Source organism: Nothobranchius furzeri, chromosome 5, assembly GCF_043380555.1.
Source record: "Nothobranchius furzeri strain GRZ-AD chromosome 5, NfurGRZ-RIMD1, whole genome shotgun sequence".
Taxonomy (NCBI): Eukaryota; Metazoa; Chordata; class Actinopteri; order Cyprinodontiformes; family Nothobranchiidae; genus Nothobranchius; species Nothobranchius furzeri.
This window is the reverse complement of record NC_091745.1, coordinates 40,184,709-40,199,171: the sequence shown is the minus strand read 5'-3', so window position 1 is coordinate 40,199,171 and position 14,463 is coordinate 40,184,709.

Below are 14,463 nucleotides of genomic sequence, written 5' to 3'. Positions count from 1 at the left end.
TCACTGACCACATCTCAAGACAACGACAATGTGGACAGCTGACATCACCTAAGCCCCGCCCCCTGACAACAGGAAGTCTATTGTTTTATGGTGAAATGCCCATATTTGTCCCCTCTAATTTAGTGAACATGACACTAAGGTCATACACTGTCTTCATGATGTTGTAATGACCATTCAGATCTGATAGCTTTCCAGAAAGGGAGGGGCTTTGATGCCATGGTGAATGCTGGTGTGACGCCATGACCTTACATTTGTCTGTAACTTCTAGAAACGGCCTCCGATTTGCCCGGGACTGAACATGGCAATGAACAATCATGCCCTTTAGCCAATGAGGCACAAACTGTTGGTGAATGTTATATAATGTTACCAAAGCTGACCTCAATGGGACTTTTCTGTAGTTGGTCACAGCGCCCCTTAGATAACGTTATCCTTCGATAACTTTAAAAGACATGGTCAGAATAGCATTAAAGGTGGTCACTGTCATCACACCACCAGTGTGGTAAAGATAGAGGATTCCCTAGTGGTGAGACGTAAAATATAATGGTGGGCTCAAAGGGGATGCTGAGTCAGTGTGAGGTGCGGACAAGGTGGCCGTTAGCAGTTTCTGGTGTCGGGGTGGTCGACGTTTCTGTTTCGCAAATGTAGCCTGGTGCCCCGGGCTGCGGGCCAGGCCGGAGCGGCGCGGAGCTGCGAGGGCCGAACGACGCTGCTTGCAGCTTTAATTAGGCCCGAGCAGCGAAAGCGCTGCGAAGGCCTCTTGTTTTTGCTCCGATTATTAGGCCCGAGCAGCGAAAGCGCTGCGAAGGCCTCTTGTTTTTGCTCTGATTATTATTATTTTTTGTTATTCCGTGCCCCCTTTGACCAGCTTTTTGGGGACCTTAACATACCCCAAAACTCACAATATTTTGCACACTTGTCAGGCCTGGTGAAAAATTTGATATTTTAAAGGTCCCAAAAAAATCGCAAAGAAAATGGCTGAACAGCGCCCCCTACAAAGTGAAAAAAACCCCTCTCCATAAAGCTTAGTTTATCGTACAGTTATGAAATTTGGTACACTTGTAGTACTCAACAGTCCGCACAGAAAAGTCTCTTGCAACCATGGTCAATATCAAACAGGAAGTCGGCCATTTTGGGTTGAAATGGCGATTTTTTGCCGTTTTTGCCGTTTTTAGGGTCCGTTTCTGATTGGATTGCTCGATCATTTTTCGCACGATCGTCTCAAAAATTGTGTAAAATTGCTCAGAAGGGATGGGCGAACAAAATGAGATAAGGATTCTGAGTTTTCGTATATGTTGAAGGGGCGGAGCCAGGCCTCGAAGTTTGACTACTCGCCAAAAATATTTAAATTGCTATAACTTCATAACTGAATGGAATAGAGTTACTAAACTTTCTGTGGTCATTCGTCATCCCCCCACAAAGTAAATTGAATGGTCGGATGATGACATCACACAAGCCCCGCCCCCTCAGGACCAAAAAGATCAAGTTTTACTGTGAAAGGTCCCAAATTGCCCCATTTCACTTAATCACCACAAAATTGTAGCTGGTAACTCAAGACAAGTGGGGGTTGCTTGGCGTCACTTTATGGGAGTTTTCGGCAGAGGGCGGGGCTGTGGCGGCGCGGCGAATTCAGGCGTACCGCCTTGGCCTTACGTTTGCCTCCCATTTCGTCATTTCCAAAGATATCGTCACGAAACTTCTTGTGAGTGATCCTAGTCCGGCCCCCCAAAAGATCTGATGTCAATATCCGGTGGGCGTGGCCTATTTTCTGAAATAGCGCCCCCTAGGACCATTAAAACTGTCAGCCCCAAGCCATGCTTTGACTGAAGATTACGAAATTTGGTACACTAATGTGGTGTCTCAGGACCTACAAAAAAGTCTCTTGGACCCAAGTGCAAAGTCGCACAGGAAGTCGGCCATTTTGGTCCAAGTACGCGATTTACTGGTTTTCGCACACCTTGTTTGGAGAGTGATGCTCCGTCGCCCTTTTCACCAATCTCCTTGAAACGTCTGCTATATACTCTTAAGACAAAGAGGAAAAAATTCAACCGTCGGATTTTTCAAAAGTTTAACGGTGTGGGCGTGGCTAAGCCTCAAACTTTGACCTGTCGCCACGCCACTCATTTTTTCACAGCTCCCTACTGGACTCCTTTTACCCAATCAGCAGGAATCTCTGGCAAACAGCAGTAGACAACTTGAGGTCACTTGGTATCCAGTACTGGCAGGTTTCAAAAAAAGGCGGGGCTTCAGGAGCATGGCGAAAATCGCCATCACGCCGTGGAAGTATGTTTGCCTCTCATTTCTTCAGTTATCGTGATATTGCTACGAAACTTCTGGTGTGTGATCCTAGTCTGACCCCCAAGCGACATAGATATCTGAATTTAGTGGGCGTGGCCTATTTTCTTAAATAGCGCCCCCTAGGACCATTTAAACTAATAGCCCCAAGCTATGCTTTGACTGAGGATTACGAAATTTGGTACACTAATGTGGTGTCTCAGGACCTACAAAAAAGTCTCTTGGAGCCAAGCGCAAAGTCGCACAGGAAGTCGGCCATTTTGGTCCAAGTGCGCGATTTAGTGGTTTTCGCACACGTTGTTTGGAGAGTGATGCTCCGTCGCCCTTTTCACCAATCTCCTTCAAACTTCTGCTATATACTCTTAAGACATAGGGGAAAAAATTCAACCGTCGGATTTTTCAAAAGTTGAAAGATGTGGGCGTGGCTAAGCCTCAAACTTTGACCTGTCGCCACGCCACTCTTTTTTTCACAGCTCCCTACTGGACTCCTTTTACCCAAACACCAGGATTCTGTGGCAAACAGCAGTAGACAAGTTGAGGTTACTTTGTCTCCAGTACTGGAAGGTTTTGAAAAAAGGCGGGGCTTTGGGAGCATGGCGAAAATCGCCATCACGCCATGGAAATACGTTTGCCTCTCATTTCTTAAGTTATCGAGATATCACCTCGAAATTTGTTGTGAGTGATCCTAGTCTGACCCCCAATAGAAATGGACAGCTAAAATTTGTGGGCGTGGCCATTTTTCTGAAATAGCGCCCCCTAGGACCATTAAAACTGTCAGCCCCTAGCCATTCTTTGACTGAGGATTACGAAATTTGGTACACTAATGAGGTGTCTCCGGACCTACAAAAAAGTCTCTTGGAGCCAAGTGCAAAGTCGCACAGGAAGTCGGGCATTTTGGTCCAAGTACGCGATTTAGTTGTTTTGGCACACGTTGTTTGGAGAGTGATGCTCCGTTGCCCTTTTCACCAATCGCCTTCAAACTTCTGCTATTTACTCTTAAGACATAGGAGAAAAAATTCAACCGTCGGATTTTTCAAAAGTTGAAAGGTGTGGGCGTGGCTAAGTCTCAAACTTTGACCTTTCGCCATTACTTTACTTGACTTAATAACTCCCATGTGCATGATCAGATCTTTTTCGAACTTTGTCTGTGTGATCATTGACCATATCTTTAAACAATGACAATGTGGACAGCTGACATCACCTAAGCCCCGCCCCCTGAATACAGGAAGTCTATTGTTTTATGCTGAAATGCCCATATTTGTCCCCTCTAATTTAGTCAACATGACACGAAGGTCATGCACGGTCTTCATGATGCTGTAATGACCATTCAGATCTGATAGCTTTCCAGATAGGGAGGGGCTTTGATGCCATGGCGAATTCTGGCGTAACGCCGTAACCTTACAATTCAATTTAATGGTGAGCTCAGAGGGGATGCTGAGTCAGGGTGAGGTGCGGACGAGGAGGCCATTTGCGGTTTCTGGTGTCGGGGTGGTTGACGTTTCTGTTCTGCCAGACGTGCCCTGGTGCCCCGGGCTGCCGGCCAGGCCGGAGCGGCGCGGAGCTGCGAGGGCCGAACGACGCTGCTTGCAGCTTTAATTATTCTTTCTTTTTTTGTTATTCCGTGCCCCCTTTGAATGGCTTTTTGGGGACCTTAACATACCCCAAAACTCACAATATTTTGCAAACTTGTCAGGCCTGGTGAAAAATTTGATATTTTAAAGGTCCCAAAAAAATCGCAAAGAAAATGGCTGAACAGCGCCCCCTACAATGTGAAAAAAAACCCTCTCCATAAAGCTTAGTTTATCGTACAGTTATGAAATTTGGTACATTTGTAGTACTCAACAGTCCGCACAGAAAAGTCTCTTGCAAGCATGGTCAATATCAAACAGGAAGTCGGCCATTTTGGGTTGAAATGGCGATTTTTAGCCGTTTTTGCAGTTTTTAGGGTCCGTTTCTGATTGGATTGCTCGATCATTTTTCGCACGATCGTCTCAAAAATTGTGTAAAAATGCTCAGAAGGGATGGGCAAACAAAATGAGATGAGGATTCTGAGTTTTCGTATATGTTGAAGGGGCGGGGCCAGGCCTTGAAGTTTGACTACTCGCCAATTTTTTTTTAATTGCTATAACTTCATAACTGAATAGAATAAAGTTACCAAACTTTCTGTGGTCATTCATCATCCACCCACAAAGTAATATGAATGGTTGGATGATGACATCACACAAGCCCCGCCCTCTCAGGACCAAAAAGGTCAAGTTTTACTGTGAAAGGTCCCAAATTGCCCCATTTCACTTAATCACCACAAATTTGTAGCTGGTAACTCAAGACAAGTGGGGGTTGCTTGGCGTCACTTTATGGGAGTTTTCGGCAGAGGGCGGGGCTGTGGCGGCGCGGCGAAGTCAGACGTACCGCCGTGGCCTTACGTTTGCCTCCCATTTCGTCATTTCTAAAGATATCGTCACGAAACTTTTTGTGAGTAATCCTAGTCTGGCCCCTCAAACAATCTGATGTCAACATCCGGTGGGCGTGGCCTATTTTCTGAAATAGCGCCCCCTAGGACCATTAAAACTGTCAGCCCCAAGCCATGCTTTGACTGAGGATTACGAAATTTGGTACACTAATGTGGTGTCTCAGGACCTACAAAAAAGTCTCTTGGAGCCTAGTGCAAAGTCGCACAGGAAGTCGGCCATTTTGGTCCAAGTACGCGATTTAGTGGTTTTCGCACATGTTGTTTGGAGAGTGATGCTCCGTCGCCCTTTTCACCATTCTCCTTCAAACTTCTGCTATGTACTCGTAAGACATAGGGAAAAAAATTCAACCGTCGGATTTTTCAAAAGTTGAAAGGTGTGGGCGTGGCTAAGCCTCAAACTTTGACCTGCCGCCACGCCACTCTTTTTTTCACAGCTCCCTACTGGACTCATTTTACCCAATCACCAGGATTCTGTGGGAAACAGCAGTAGACAACTTGAGGTTACTTGGTCTCCAGTACTGGCAGGTTTTGAAAAAAGGCGGGGCTTTGGGAGCATGGCGAAAATCGCCATCACGCCATGGAAATACGTTTGCCTCTCATTTCTTCAGTTATCGTGATATCGCTCCGACACTTCTGGTGAGTGATCCTAGTCTGACCCCCAAGAGAAATAGACAGCTGAAGTTTGTGGGCGTGGCCTATTCTCTTAAATAGCGCCCCCTAGGACCATTTAAACTAATAGCCCCAAGCCAAGCTTTGACTGAGGATTGCGAAATTTGGTACACTAATGTGGTGTCTCAGGACCTACAAAAAAGTCTCTTGGAGCCAAGTGCAAAGTCGCACAGGAAGTCGGCCATTTTGGTCCAAGTACGCGATTTAGTGGTTTTCGCACACGTTGTTTGGAGAGTGATGCTCCGTCGCCCTTTTCACCAATCTCCTTCAAACTTCTGCTATATACTCTTAAGACATAGGGGAAAAAATTCAACCGTCGGATTTTTCAAAAGTTGAAAGGTGTGGGCGTGGCTAAGCCTCAAACTTTGACCTGTCGCCACGCCACTCTTTTTTTCACAGCTCCCTACTGGACTCCTTTTACCCAATCACCAGGATTCTGTGGAAAACAGCAGTAGACAACTTGAGGTTACTTAGTCTCCAGTACTGGCAGGTTTTGAAAAAAGGCGGGGCTTTGGGAGCATGGCGAAAATCGCCATCACGCCATGGAAATACGTTTGCCTCTCATTTCTTCAGTTATCGTGATATCGCTACGAAACTTCTGGTGAGTGATCCTAGTCTGACCCCCAAGAGAAATAGATAGCTGAAGTTTGTGGGCGTGGCCTATTCTCTTAAATAGCGCCCCCTAGGACCATTTAAACTAATAGCCCCAAGCCATGCTTTGACTGAGGATTACGAAATTTGGTACACTAATGTGGTGTCTCAGGACCTACAAAAAAGTCTCTTGGAGCCAAGGACAAAGTCGCACAGGAAGTCGGCCATTTTGGTCCAAGTACGCGATTTAGTGGTTTTCGCACACGTTGTTTGGAGAGTGATGCTCCGTCGCCCTTTTCACCAATCACTTTCAAACTTCTGCTGTATACTCTTACGACGTAGGGGGAAAAATTCAACCGTCGGATTTTTCAAAAGTTGAAAGGTGTGGGCGTGGCTAAGCCTCAAACTTTGACCTTTCGCCATTACTTTACTTGACTTAATAACTCCCATGTGCATGATCAGATCTTTTTCAAACTTTGTCTGTGTGATCATTGACCATATCTGTAAAAAATGACAATGTGGACAGCTGACATCACCTAAGCCCCGCCCCCTGACTACAGGAAGTCTATTTTTTATGCTGAAATACCCATATTTGTCCCCTCTAATTTAGTGAACATGACACTAAGGTCATACACTGTCTTCATGATGTTGTAATGACCATTCAGATCTGATAGCTTTCCAGAAAGGGAGGGGCTTTGATGCCATGGTGAATTCTGGCATGACGTCGTGACCTTACAATTCAATTTAATGGTGAGCTCAGAGGGGATGCTGAGTCAGGGTGAGGTGCGGACTAGGAGGCCATTTGCGGTTTCTGGTGTCGGGGTGGGTGACGTTTCTGTTCTGCCAGACGTGCCCTGGTGCCCCGGGCTGCCGGCCAGGCCGGAGCGGCGCGGAGCTGCGAGGGCCGAACGACGCTGCTTGCAGCTTTAATTAGGCCCGAGCAGCGAAAGCGCTGCGAAGGCCTCTTGTTTTTGCTCTGATTATTATTAGGCCCGAGCAGCGAAAGCGCTGCGAAGGCCTCTTGTTTTTGCTCTGATTATTATTATTTTTTGTTATTCCGTGCCCCCTTTGAACGGCTTTTTGGGGACCTTAACATACCCCAAAACTCACAATATTTTGCAAACTTCTCAGGCCTGGTGAAAAATTTGATATTTTAAAGGTCCCAAAAAAATCGCAAAGAAAATGGCTGAACAGCGCCCCCTACAAAGTGAAAAAAAACCCTCTCCATAAAGCTTAGTTTATCGTACAGTTATGAAATTTGGTACACTTGTAGAACTCAACAGTCCGCACAGAAAAGTCTCTTGCAAGCGTGGTCAATATCAAACAGGAAGTCGGCCATTTTGGGTTGAAATGGCGATTTTTAGCCGTTTTTGCCGTTTTTAGGGTCCGTTTCTGATTGGATTGCTCGATCATTTTTCGCACGATCGTCTCAAAACTTGTGTAAAATTGCTCAGAAGGAATGGGCGAACAAAATGAGACAAGGATTCTGAGTTTTCGTATATGTTGAAGGGGCGGGGCCAGGCCTCGAAGTTTGACTACTCGCCAAAAAATTTAAAATTGCTATAACTTAATAACTGAAAGGAATAGAATTACCAAACTTTCTGTGGTCATTCGTCATCCAGCCACAAAGTAAATTGAATGGTCGGATGATGACATCACACAAGCCCCGCCCCCTCAGGACCAAAAAGGTCAAGTTTTACTGTGAAAGGTCCCAAATTGCCCCATTTCACTTAATCACCACAAACTTGTAGCTGGTAACTCAAGACAAGTGGAGGTTGCTTGGCGTCACTTTATGGGAGTTTTCGGCAGAAGGCGGGGCTGTGGCGGCGCGGCGAAGTCAGGCGTACCGCCATGGCCTTACGTTTGCCTTCCATTTCGTCATTTCTAAAGATATCGTCACGAAACTTGTTGTGAGTGATCCTAGTCCGGCCCCTCAAAAGATCTGATGTGAACATCCGGTGGGCGTGGCCTATTTTCTGAAATAGCGCCCCCTAGGACCATTTAAACTAATAGCCCCAAGCCATGCTTTGACTGAGGATTACGAAATTTGGTACACTAATGTGGTGTCCCAGGACCTACAAAAAAGTCTCTTGGAGCCAATCACAAAATTGCACAGGAAGTCGGCCATTTTGGTCCAAGTACGCGATTTAGTGGTTTTCGCACACGTTGTTTGGAGAGTGATGCTCCGTCGCCCTTTTCACCAATCGCCTTCAAACTTCTGCTATATATTCTTAAGGCATAGGGGAAAAAATTCAACCGTCGGATTTTTCAAAAGTTGAAAGGTGTGGGCGTGGCTAAGCCTCAAACTTTGACCTGTCGCCGCGCCACTCTTTTTTTCACAGCTCCCTACTGGACTCCTTTTACCCAATCGGCAGGAGTCTCTGGCAAATAGCAGTAGACAACTTGAGGTCACTTGGTATCCAGTACTGGAAGGTTTCAAAAAAAGGCGGGGCTTTGGGAGCATGTCGAAAATCGCCATCACGCCATGGAAATACGTTTGCCTCTCATTTCTTCATTTATCGTGATATTGTTACGAAACTTCTGGTGAGTGATCCTAGTCTGACCCCAAAGAGACATAGACACCTGAAATATGTGGGCGTGGCCTAATTTCTGAAATAGCGCCCCCTAGGACCATTTAAACTATTAGCCCCAAGCCATGCTTTCACTGAGGATTACGAAATTTGGTACACTAATGTGGTGTCCCAGGACCTACAAAAAAGTCTCTTGGAGCCAAGCACAAAATTGCACAGGAAGTCGGCCATTTTGGTCCAAGTACGCGATTTAGTGGTTTTCGCACACGTTGTTTGGAGAGTGATGCTCCTTCGCCCTTTTCACCAATCGCCTTCAAACTTCTGCTATATACTCTTAAGGCATAGGGGAAAAAAGTCAACCGTCGGATTTTTCAAAAGTTGAAAGGTGTAGGCGTGGCTAAGCCTCAAACTTTGACCTTTCGCCATTACTTGACTTAATAACTCCCATGTGCATGATCAGATCTTTTTCGAACTTTGTCTGTGTGATCATTGACCATATCTGTAAACAATGACAATGTGGACAGCTGACATCATCTAAGCCCCGCCCCCTGACTAAAGGAAGTTATTATTTTATGCTGAAATGCCCATATTTGTCCCCTCTAATTTAGTCAACATGACACCTAGGTCATGCACTGTCTTCATGATGCTGTAATGGCCATTCAAATCTGATAGCTTTCGAGAAAGGGAGGGGCTTTGATGCCATGGCGAATTCTGGCGTAACGCCGTAACCTTACAATTCAATTTAATGGTGAGCTCAGAGGGGATGCTTAGTCAGGGTGAGGTGCGGACTAGGAGGCCATTTGCTGTTTCCGGTGACGGGATGATTGACGTTTCTGTTCTGCCAGACATGCCCTGGTGCCCCGGGCTGCCGGCCAGGCCGGAGCGGCGCGGAGCTGCGAGGGCCGAACGACGCTGCTTGCAGCTTTAATTATTTTTTGTTATTCCGTGCCCCCTTTGAACAGCTTTTTGGGGACCTTAACATACCCCAAAACTCACAATATTTTGCACACTTGTCAGGCCTGGTGAAAAATTTGATATTTTAAAGGTCCCGAAAAAATCGCAAAGAAAATGGCTGAACAGCGCCCCCTACAAAGTGAAAAAAACCCCTCTCCATAAAGCTTAGTTTATCGTACAGTTATGAAATTTGGTACACTTGTAGTACTCAACAGTCCGCACAGAAAAGTCTCTTGCAACCATGGTCAATATCAAACAGGAAGTCGGCCATTTTGGGTTGAAATGGCGATTTTTTGCCGTTTTTGCCGTTTTTAGGGTCCGTTTCTGATTGGATTGCTCGATCATTTTTCGCACGATCGTCTCAAAAATTGTGTAAAATTGCTCAGAAGGGATGGGCGAACAAAATGAGATAAGGATTCTGAGTTTTCGTATATGTTGAAGGGGCGGAGCCAGGCCTCGAAGTTTGACTACTCGCCAAAAATATTTAAATTGCTATAACTTCATAACTGAATGGAATAGAGTTACCAAACTTTCTGTGGTCATTCGTCATCCACCCACAAAGTAAATTGAATGGTCGGATGATGACATCACACAAGCCCCGCCCCCTCAGGACCAAAAAGATCAAGTTTTACTGTGAAAGGTCCCAAATTGCCCCATTTCACTTAATCACCACAAATTTGTAGCTGGTAACTCAAGACAAGTGGGGGTTGCTTGGCGTCACTTTATGGGAGTTTTCGGCAGAGGGCGGGGCTGTGGCGGCGCGGCGAATTCAGGCGTACCGCCTTGGCCTTACGTTTGCCTCCCATTTCGTCATTTCCAAAGATATCGTCACGAAACTTCTTGTGAGTGATCCTAGTCCGGCCCATCAAAAGATCTGATGTGAACATCCGGTGGGCGTGGCCTATTTTCTGAAATAGCGCCCCCTAGGACCATTAAAACTGTCAGCCCCAAGCCATGCTTTGACTGAGGATTACGAAATATGGTACACTAATGTGCTGTCTCAGGACCTACAAAAAAGTCTCTTGGAGCCAAGTGCAAAGTCGCACAGGAAGTCGGCCATTTTGGTCCAAGTACGCGATTTAGTGGTTTTCGCACACGTTGTTTGGAGAGTGATGCTCCGTCGCCCTTTTCACCATTCTCCTTCAAACTTCTGCTATGTACTCGTAAGACATAGGGAAAAAAATTCAACCGTCGGATTTTTCAAAAGTTGAAAGGTGTGGGCGTGGCTAAGCCTCAAACTTTGACCTGCCGCCACGCCACTCTTTTTTTCACAGCTCCCTACTGGACTCCTTTTACCCAATCACCAGGATTCTGTGGGAAACAGCAGTAGACAACTTGAGGTTACTTGGTCTCCAGTACTGGCAGGTTTTGAAAAAAGGCGGGGCTTTGGGAGCATGGCGAAAATCGCCATCACGCCATGGAAATACGTTTGCCTCTCATTTCTTCAGTTATCGTGATATCGCTCCGACACTTCTGGTGAGTGATCCTAGTCTGACCCCCAAGAGAAGTAGACAGCTGAAGTTTGTGGGCGTGGCCTATTCTCTTAAATAGCGCCCCCTAGGTCCATTTAAACTAATAGCCCCAAGCCAAGCTTTGACTGAGGATTGCGAAATTTGGTACACTAATGTGGTGTCTCAGGACCTACAAAAAAGTCTCTTGGAGCCAAGTGCAAAGTCGCACAGGAAGTCGGCCATTTTGGTCCAAGTACGCGATTTAGTGGTTTTCGCACACGTTGTTTGGAGAGTGATGCTCCGTCGCCCTTTTCACCAATCTCCTTCAAACTTCTGCTATATACTCTTAAGACATAGGGGAAAAAATTCAACCGTCGGATTTTTCAAAAGTTGAAAGGTGTGGGCGTGGCTAAGCCTCAAACTTTGACCTGTCGCCACGCCACTCTTTTTTTCACAGCTCCCTACTGGACTCCTTTTACCCAATCACCAGGATTCTGTGGGAAACAGCAGTAGACAACTTGAGGTTACTTAGTCTCCAGTACTGGCAGGTTTTGAAAAAAGGCGGGGCTTTGGGAGCATGGCGAAAATCGCCATCACGCCATGGAAATACGTTTGCCTCTCATTTCTTCAGTTATCGTGATATCGCTACGAAACTTCTGGTGAGTGATCCTAGTCTGACCCCCAAGAGAAATAGACAGCTGAAGTTTGTGGGCGTGGCCTATTCTCTTAAATAGCGCCCCCTAGGTCCATTTAAACTAATAGCCCCAAGCCATGCTTTGACTGAGGATTACGAAATTTGGTACACTAATGTGGTGTCTCAGGACCTACAAAAAAGTCTCTTGGAGCCAGGACAAAGTCGCACAGGAAGTCGGCCATTTTGGTCCAAGTACGCGATTTAGTGGTTTTCGCACACGTTGTTTGGAGAGTGATGCTCTGTCGCCCTTTTCACCAATCACTTTCAAACTTCTGCTGTATACTCATACGACGTAGGGGAAAAAATTCAACCGTCGGATTTTTCAAAAGTTGAAAGGTGTGGGCGTGGCTAAGCCTCAAACTTTGACCTTTCGCCATTACTTTACTTGACTTAATAACTCCCATGTGCATGATCAGATCTTTTTCAAACTTTGTCTGTGTGATCATTGACCATATCTGTAAAAATGACAATGTGGACAGCTGACATCACCTAAGCCCCGCCCCCTGACTACAGGAAGTCTATTTTTTATTCTGAAATACCCATATTTGTCCCCTCTAATTTAGTGAACATGACACTAAGGTCATACACTGTCTTCATGATGTTGTAATGACCATTCAGATCTGATTGCTTTCCAGAAAGGGAGGGGCTTTTATGCCATGGCGAATTCTGGCGTAACGCCGTAACCTTACAATTCAATTTAATGGTGAGCTCAGAGGGGATGCTGAGTCAGGGTGAGGTGCGGACTAGGAAGCCATTTGCAGATTCTGGCGTCGGGGTGGTTGACGATTCTGTTCTGCCAGACGTGCCCTGGTGCCCCGGGCTGCTGGCCAGGCCGGAGCGGCGCAGAGCTGCGAGGGCCGAACGACGCTGCTTGCAGCTTTAATTAGGCCCGAGCAGCGAAAGCGCTGCGAAGGCCTCTTGTTTTTGCTCTGATTATTATTATTTTTTGTTATTCCGTGCCCCCTTTGAACAGCTTTTTGGGGACCTTAACATACCCCAAAACTCACAATATTTTGCACACTTGTCAGGCCTGGTGAAAAATTTGATATTTTAAAGGTTCCAAAAAAATCGCAAAGAAAATGGCTGAACAGCGCCCCCTACAAAGTGAAAAAAACCCCTCTCCATAAAGCTTAGTTTATCGTACAGTTATGAAATTTGGTACACTTGTAGTACTCAACAGTCCGCACAGAAAAGTCTCTTGCAACCATGGTCAATATCAAACAGGAAGTCGGCCATTTTGGGTTGAAATGGCGATTTTTTGCCGTTTTTGCCGTTTTTAGGGTCCGTTTCTGATTGGATTGCTCGATCATTTTTCGCACGATCGTCTCAAAAATTGTGTAAAATTGCTCAGAAGGGATGGGCGAACAAAATGAGATAAGGATTCTGAGTTTTCGTATATGTTGAAGGGGCGGAGCCAGGCCTCGAAGTTTGACTACTCGCCAAAAATATTTAAATTGCTATAACTTCATAACTGAATGGAATAGAGTTACCAAACTTTCTGTGGTCATTCGTCATCCACCCACAAAGTAAATTGAAAGGTCGGATGATGACATCACACAAGCCCCGCCCCCTCAGGACCAAAAAGATCAAGTTTTACTGTGAAAGGTCCCAAATTGCCCCATTTCACTTAATCACCACAAATTTGTAGCTGGTAACTCAAGACAAGTGGGGGTTGCTTGGCGTCACTTTATGGGAGTTTTCGGCAGAGGGCGGGGCTGTGGCGGCGCGGCGAATTCAGGCGTACCGCCTTGGCCTTACGTTTGCCTCCCATTTCGTCATTTCCAAAGATATCGTCACGAAACTTCTTGTGAGTGATCCTAGTCCGGCCCCCCAAAAGATCTGATGTGAACATCTGGTGGGCGTGGCCTATTTTCTGAAATAGCGCCCCCTAGGACCATTAAAACTGTCAGCCCCAAGCCATGCTTTGACTGAGGATTACGAAATTTGGTACACTAATGTGGTGTCTCAGGACCTACAAAAAAGTCTCTTGAAGCCAAGTGCAAAGTCGCACAGGAAGTCGGCCATTTTGGTCCAAGTGCGCAATTTAGTGGTTTTCACACACGTTGTTTGGAGAGTGATACTCCGTCGCCCTTTTCACCAATCACTTTCAAACTTCTGCTATATAGTCTTAAGACATAGAGGAAAAAATTCAACCGTCGGATTTTAAATAAGTATAAAGGTGTGGGCGTGGCTAAGACTCAAACTTTGACCTTTCGCCACGCCACTCTTTTTTTCACAGCTCCTTATTGGACTCCTTTTACCCAATCACCAGGAATCTCTGGTAAATAGCAGCAGGCAAGTTGAGGTCACTTGGTCTCCAGTACTGGAAGGTTTTGCAAAAAGGCGGGGCTTTGGGAGCATGGCGAAATTCGCCATCACGCCATGGAAATACGTTTGCCTCTCATTTCTTCATTTATCGTGATATCACCTCGACCATTGTTGTGAGTGATCCTAGTCTGACCCCCAATAGAAAAGGTCAGCTTAAGTTTGTGGGCGTGGCCTATTTTCTGTATTAGCGCCCCCTAGGACCATTAAAACTGTCAGCCCCAAGCCATGCTTTGACTGAGGATTACGAAATTCGGTACTCTAATGTTGTGTCCCAGGACCTACAAAAAAGTTTCTTGGAGCCAAGTGCAAAGTCGCACAGGAAGTCGGCCATTTTGGTCCAAGTGCGCGATTTAGTGGTTTTCGCACACGTTGTTTGGAGAGTAATGCTCCGTCGCCCTTTTCACCAATCGCCTTCAGACGTCTGCTATATACTCTTAAGACATAGGGGAAAAAATTCAACCGTCGGATTTTAAATAAGTATAA